The sequence below is a fragment of the Zea mays genome, chromosome 3 (genome assembly GCF_902167145.1).
Source record: "Zea mays cultivar B73 chromosome 3, Zm-B73-REFERENCE-NAM-5.0, whole genome shotgun sequence".
NCBI lineage: Eukaryota > Viridiplantae > Streptophyta > Magnoliopsida > Poales > Poaceae > Zea > Zea mays.
In genome coordinates, this window is record NC_050098.1 from 114,033,531 (window position 1) to 114,040,851 (window position 7,321).

A 7,321-nucleotide genomic window follows, 5' to 3' on the forward strand; every position below is an offset into this window, starting at 1 on the left:
AAGACACAACTTACTATCTTATTGTTATACATTTGCATATCCATGACATAGCATAAGCATTCATATACATGTATTGTTGCATATAGAACACGAAGAAGAATCTATAGTAGTAGAAGAAGTTGTTCCTCCAACTGAGAATCCTCATGTGGAGAACAACTTTTACTTCGACGTCTGTGGTGAGGAAGCAGATACTCCTACAACACAAGGCAAGCCCCGGTGCATTTACCTTTCCTTGTATTTTAAAGCTTTATCAACTTTGAATGTTGCATTAAGTTATAGGAATTATGTGATAAACTATTGATGCATTTCCTTCCTTGAGAAATTAAATAACATTCCTTGATACCTGATTTATTCAATAAGTCTTAATGATGCTCAGCCTTGCTTAGAAAACAAAATGATTTGTTTTTAAAAGGTGATTTCACACTGGACTGGGAATTTTTACAAAAGAAAACTTATTATGGTGAATCCATCGTGGCCGTGATGGATTCAACGTCTAAAAAGAGTACCTCTGATAGGTACCAAGTTTTGGGGTATAAAGTTATAAGATGAGACTGGGCGAGTGACTTGCACGAGAAAGAGGTCTCGGTGTAGTGTCTCCGCCTGAGCCATTTAAGGACCGAGCCAATGTAGGCTTGCTGATCAAGGAACTTTTAACTGGCCAGATGCCTCGTAATGGGTAAGCTTTGCCTCTGTCAGACCAATACCAGAAAGGCTACCACACAATAGGAGTGGAGAGATGGCGAGAGTAGCATGTACCCTTCGTGGTAAAAGGCTGGACGGTGGAGTACCTGTGCTCTCGGTTGGCGTGAACCCATTCTGGTCTTGAGAAACCCGGGTGCGAGTTGACATATGCAAGGGTTAAGTGCTACATATGTTGTGTGGTTGGAGATCCCCAACTAGGTATTAATTGATCAGATCGTTGTTACTTCTCAGAAATGAAGACTTGGTCACTAACCTAAACCGCAGTAACAAGTAAACTCGGGGTGTGATAAAAGATGGCTAGTGTAGGCCAAGTGTTTGATCTAGATTAGTAAAGAAACCTAGATTCAGAAATTACTTAACTTGACAAATAAAAATAATCCATAAGGACCAACTTTAGTAAGCTTTGAGCAAACTGAGTCATTGATTCTTGTTAAACCTTACCTTAACTCCAAAAGGCCATCATATCCTTGAGAGTCTTTTATTTTAGTCGGGTAAGACTTGCGAAAGTACACTCTATAGTCAAGGTTTTAGAACCCATGTTGTTGTAGGTGATGAAACTGCAAAGTTTTGCTGCTTCTGTTCCAAGGTCGTTCCAAAGCAGGAGGAAGAAAACTAAGTAAACTTATGAAAGGTGTCTACCTTCCGGTGATGTAATAAGTAGAAGCACTCGAACCTGTATATTGTAATAATGACTCTTTCTATATTGTACCTATGAATGTAAATTAAGTTATTGTAACTCTTTCCACTTTTACCCTAATTGTATGTAATGTCTGTGTTATGGGATGAACGCTCTTGGGAGATGTAAAGGAGATACAGGAATCAGGTCTTGTCGAGCTATTGAGTGCACTATATAATTGTCTAAGGTCCTTGGGACAACGACATCTGTAGGTGAGCCTAATATCTTGGGAGGTTCCATGACACCCTCCCCATTACCAGCGAGTATCCAGTTTGGTAGAAGTGTTGCCAGGCGCTAGGCCCACGGTCTCCAATCATGGCGTCGCCGCACGGGGTAACCAGAGAAGGCGATGGAGACATTGGTCGTCGATCTCTTGATTTATGGTAATGATTCGCTCGGTGTAATACCTCAGTCATATTAAATATGGGTCGTAGATCTCCGATCAAACAGGCATAAAAGCGTATTGGTTCGCGTGGTATTCTAGGCCGTTGATTTCAAATCGGTTGGTCGTGGTCCTTCGGCCGAGGGATTTTTGTTAAAGAGCTCCTGGCCTTTAATTAAATAAATCGTCATCCTATTCAGTTCAAAGATCAATACAAATGGGCCAAAATTTCACAAAATAGACCCTGTGCTTTATAAGATTAGTACCCGTAGTCCATCCGTCTCAAAAATTAATAGAATAAAATAGTAATTGATTTTCAAGCATAAAAATAATACAATAAACTTAGAAAATTCATATTTTCTCTATTTTAGATCCGTTTTGATCCATTCTATTTGTGTTAGCTTCGTAATAAAATGGCATACACCATAAAAACATCATGTCATCTATTTTCAAGAATAAATAAACATTGGTTTACTAGATTAACTTTTCTAATAAAAGATAAATGTGATACTTTAATCTATAATTATAATTTGACAAAAATATGATCTCTACTCAAATTATAACTTGGATTAAAGTATAAAATAGTTATTTCTTTGGAATATCTTTTCTTGCAAGATTTATAGTAATCAACATAGAACCTAGTTTTAATATCTAATCACATAGATCTTCTGAAAATCATATCTTCTTAACTATAACTTCGATTTTAGTGGTTCTCGAACCTATGCTCTCGTAGCGACGCATAGAATATTAATGGGTGATTTGTTTTCATTTTTTGTGTAATGTTCCCATATCCATTATTTGCTTGTCTGTATGTATTACTACGAGTAGAAGCGAGGTGACGAGGATTCTAGAACCCAACTTTTGGGGTAGCATCTGGACAATAAGGTTATCGCAAGTAGAAGGCAAGTAGTGTCCTTGATCACTTTCTTTACCTAATAATGTTCATGATAATCACCGCAACATGCTTAGATTAACTTGATGTGACCTAACAGGTTACCTAGTGTCACACCCGGATTTAAGGGACAAAGCCGGGTGCATCTCATATATGCGCCAAAGAAGACAACACATATAATAACAGAGTGTATAGAGATAAATGTCACAATATCATTAGAGTACTTATTACATAGCGGAAGTCTTACAAAATAAAAGATAAATATAAAACGAACTAAAGTTCATCCTTGTCGCTATAAAGTCAACTGGGAGACGCAACCTAGATCAAGTCGAGCTCCTCGTTGTGTGGCTCCTCTTGAACCACATGTACTTCTCCTATGAGGGGTGTGAGACAACAAGGGTGAGCTCACACATGTTCATCGCTCAACAAGTTGTAGGGAATAATGTGTATGAACTCACCAAAGGTGGGAGTTCATGTGATGTGTAAGGCTGATCAACAATAGGGGTTAAAGCTAAGCATTGCTTTTAATAAGTTGGTCAAAATTTTATTAGCAGTTACTAAATGTAAGAAAATACCAAACCATAATAAGAATAATGGAACAAAATTAATAAATAATCCCATGCAATGCATATGACAAATTGAATTTAGTTTCATAATTTAATCATGCGAGAGTCCTGAGCGGCTCTTGACCGTGAGCTTGGCTAGTCTACCAGTTTTACACTCTGCAGAGGTTGTACCCTGTACCCACAAGTCATGCTACCCATCTGCCAAGGGGTCATGAATCCCATACACCTCTACCAAGGAAGCGAGGCAGGGTAACACTATGAGGCCTTTACAAAGTTCCACTAGCTTGCGAAAACCCGCTACAGTTTATGGGAAGAGCACTTGCAAGAATCCCTCATCTGACCGCCATCGCAGCAAAATCAACCCGAGAACCTGCCTGCATGCAACTCCCCTACTGCCCTTGCCCCTTTCGGGTAAGGTAGTCTTCCTCTAGCTTTCCTAATTAGTCAGCCAAGGGCGTCCCATTCCACCCTTGTGGTGGCACGTGTTTCTCAAGTTAAGCTCCATGTTCCAATTAAAATAATATAATAATCTTGACATGAACATAAATAACATAACAGAATAATTGGAACATGGATATAATGAAATATTAACCCAAAACCATGTAAAGTAATAGCAAAACTACCCAAATGATTCAAGGGTAAACAAGGTAAAAGATAATCAGATTAGGGTGAACTATTGGGTCTCATCAAAATTAAACCTATGCATTGAATAGTGATAATAAAGAACATTATTAGGTAATAGAAGTGGTCAAGAGCACAACTTGCCTGGGACTTGAGATTCCAGGTACCAGGATGATTCTTTAGATCCTCGTAACCTCACTGCTAGTCGTAGCAATACAAACAAACATGGTATAGGTAGAATTAACATCACATCAAACATGTATACAAAATACATATTAATAATCTACATATTAAAATAAGATCCTAGGAAAAAGAATCATTAATTTTGGAGTTATAGATTTTAAGTTATGCATTTCCAAAGATTTTATGTGTTTGATACAAGATTAATTAGGATAAATATTTTAATGTGGCTTTCATGTCAAAACAGAGACACTAGGTGATAAACAACAATATTACAAAATTATAGGAACTGAAATGGATTAATTTGAACTAAGTATGAATTTTCTAGAAATTAAACAAATTCAAATAATTATTTTTGCATCAAAAATGAATTTCTATTTCATTTTTCCTTGATTTTCTTGTTTCCTGGACTGGGCGCATAATATATAGAGAGTGCAGGGGCTCTGGTGTAAAACTTCCTAAGACACAGAGCTAGCACATCGTGGACGGCGGGTAGGTTTAGGACTTCCCCATGGACTCTTTTGCAAAAAGGGCTGGCCGAAGGGGTATTCCCCAACCTCAGCCGTTGGATTCACTACCTGCGGCCGAGATTAGATCTCAATACCAATTGAATCAATAGGCTATGTGGGCCACCAGATTGGTGATCCACAGCCCGCACGCGCGAATGACCCAGACCGCCAGATTCGCCCTGAGCGGCCAGATTTCCCCCAATCGAACAGGTACACCCTAGGTTGATCTAGACCATTGGCGCACAGATCCACGACTGCTACCCTGTCTTCTACCTTCCACCAGCCAATCCCGGCGACGCACAGGCCCGCAATGGAGCCCCTCGCCGGGAGCGCCAACCAAGCCCCCAGGCTCCCCCCTGACCGCCGCCAACAAAAATACGATGCGCGAGGAACCAAGAATACGATAGGGAAGTCCTTACCGGATAACTCGCAGCCACAATCCTTGGCCACGGTAGGGTGGTGCCCCACGGTAGAGAAATGCTCCCAGTAAGAAATTGGGCCGAAGATCGTGGCCAATCCCACCCGACGACCCCACGAAAAGCTTGAATAGCATCCAGCGATCACTCCCGACTACTTCTCTGTCCCCCTGACCTAGTATACTCGCAGGGTGACGCCGGCGCAAGCTCAACACGGCAATGGCGAACTTCGAACCACTCTCTCTCTCTCACAGGCGAGACCCTCGGTTGGTGACGTCGTCCAAGCGACAATGAGATGGGTGCGCGTAGACAGCCGACTTCTATTTTATCGCAGCGGAGAAGCGGTTGGGACTCCAGCTGGCACAGGTAAAGCCGCGACAATGGCACCGATTTGGTTACGCCTGTTGGAACTTGCTCTCCTGGGCAAGTTGATCCAACGGGGGAGTGGAAAGGGTGCAAGCAAAGTTTAACGCGGGATGGCAATTGCTCTGTTAATCTGGCCTCTCAAGGGCACTGTACGGGGGTATTTATAGGTACCCGAGTGTCGAATGTCCCAAGATAAGGACGGCTATATCCTCGGGTACCCGGATTATCCCCACAATATTCCCATAAAGGAGGGTTACAGACCGTCATTACAGAAAAGCTATTACAGATGAGGCCCGTAACCTGCCTATCCACACGGGGCCCGTTGCAGTGGGCCGAATTCCACGTGGGCCTCCGAGCGAGATGAGGGACGCGGGACCAGCAGACTTCGTCGAGGTCTTTCCTTCATCTTGAAATGGAGAGGACGAAGGGCAACTGCGCCAGTCATCACGCGTTCGTTGATGTAGCGAACCGACGAAGGCTTCACGCGAAGGGTAGCGTCTTCGCCTTTGCCCCAACATTTGCCCTGCGAGGGACCAGTTCGACTGAGTCATCTGGTGCCGAAGACATCGCTAGATGGTGGAGATGCTGCCCTCGCTCGAAGTGGTCCCGCGGGGGTTTTGAGGTGACCATTGATGGGACGTGGCACTGTTGGACTGCGGGTTTCCCAAAGCGTCACACCGTGTGTATAAAAAGGGGCGGCGCGGCACGGGCTGACTCTCACCCTTGCGTGCGCCGGAAAACCCTAATTTCTTGAAACCGCTTGCCCGCTTGCGTGCCCTCCTGGTTCCTTCTACATCAGAGATCTGGCCCGCGTCAAGCAAACCGCATGCCGCCGCCGACTGTACGTAGCGATGTCGTCTTCTTCCTCATCTGCTGCAAACACGTCGCCGGTCGATTCATCATCCGAAGATACCTTGAGCGATTTGGCGGCGACGGAGTTACAGCCGGGCCACACGGTGGAGTTCGGCATTTCGAGGATTTTCTTGGTTCGCATGTAGGATATGCAGCAGTTGGGGTATTTTGGGAACGGCGTTGGGCGTGTCCCGGGGGTGGAAGAGGTTCCCGAGCCTGAGGGCGAGTTAGTCGTGTTTGAGGCGTTCTTCACCGCTGGCCTTCGCCTACCTGCACATCATTTCGTGGCGGAGGTCCTGCAGAGATTTGAGGTCCAGGTCCACCAGTTGACACTGAACGCCATGGTGGCCCTGGCGAAGTATGTCTGGGCGGTGACTTCGTACGGTGGTCAGCCTTCCATAGAGGTCTTCGCCAAGAATTACTGTCTGCATTGGAAAAAAAAGAAAGATTGGAAACAAGATTGCACAGTTTGGATCGTGCACCTTCACGCCGAGGACCGGAAAGACTTCGGTGGAAGTCGTAAAGTTACTTCCATGTGCTCGCAATAAGTGGGGCAACTGGTGGGATTATTGGTTTTATGTTTCGGGAAGCGAAGTCGAAGACCTCCCAGGGAACCCGCGGTTGTGATGTGCTCCCATTGTTATGTGGCATTTCCACAATTTGAGGTGGCGGAGGATGATGAGGATGAAGGAGCCCTCCGGTGCGCTGCCCGCATGAGCAGTGGGTGTGATTTGGTTGAGGACTTCATTGGTTATGGAGTGTGGCCTCTGGCACATGGCTGGGTGATGGGCGAAGTATGCCCTCGCCAGATGCCTACTTTGGGCCAGCAGCTGGTGCAAAGTCCGGCCTTCTCTTTGGATTTGTGCGGCCGAGACCCGACCTCGTTCGTTCGTGAAGTGGAGGACGGGGCGATGAATATTGTGGGGCGGTATGCGCCAAGGACGGAGAGTCTGCGGAGTTGGGATATCCGAGGGTCCGATGTTCGCTTGAATTGGGTCTTCGAATTAAACCATTTGCCATACGGTGGCTACCCTGGAGATGACGCTGCTGCGGCTGCTGACTGCCACGAGAAAAAACCAGTGGTCGTGGCTAAGGAAGGCCCTTTGCGGGAGGCTGCCCCAGCCACTAAGAAGAGAAAAATAGGTACTGCAGTGGGGGG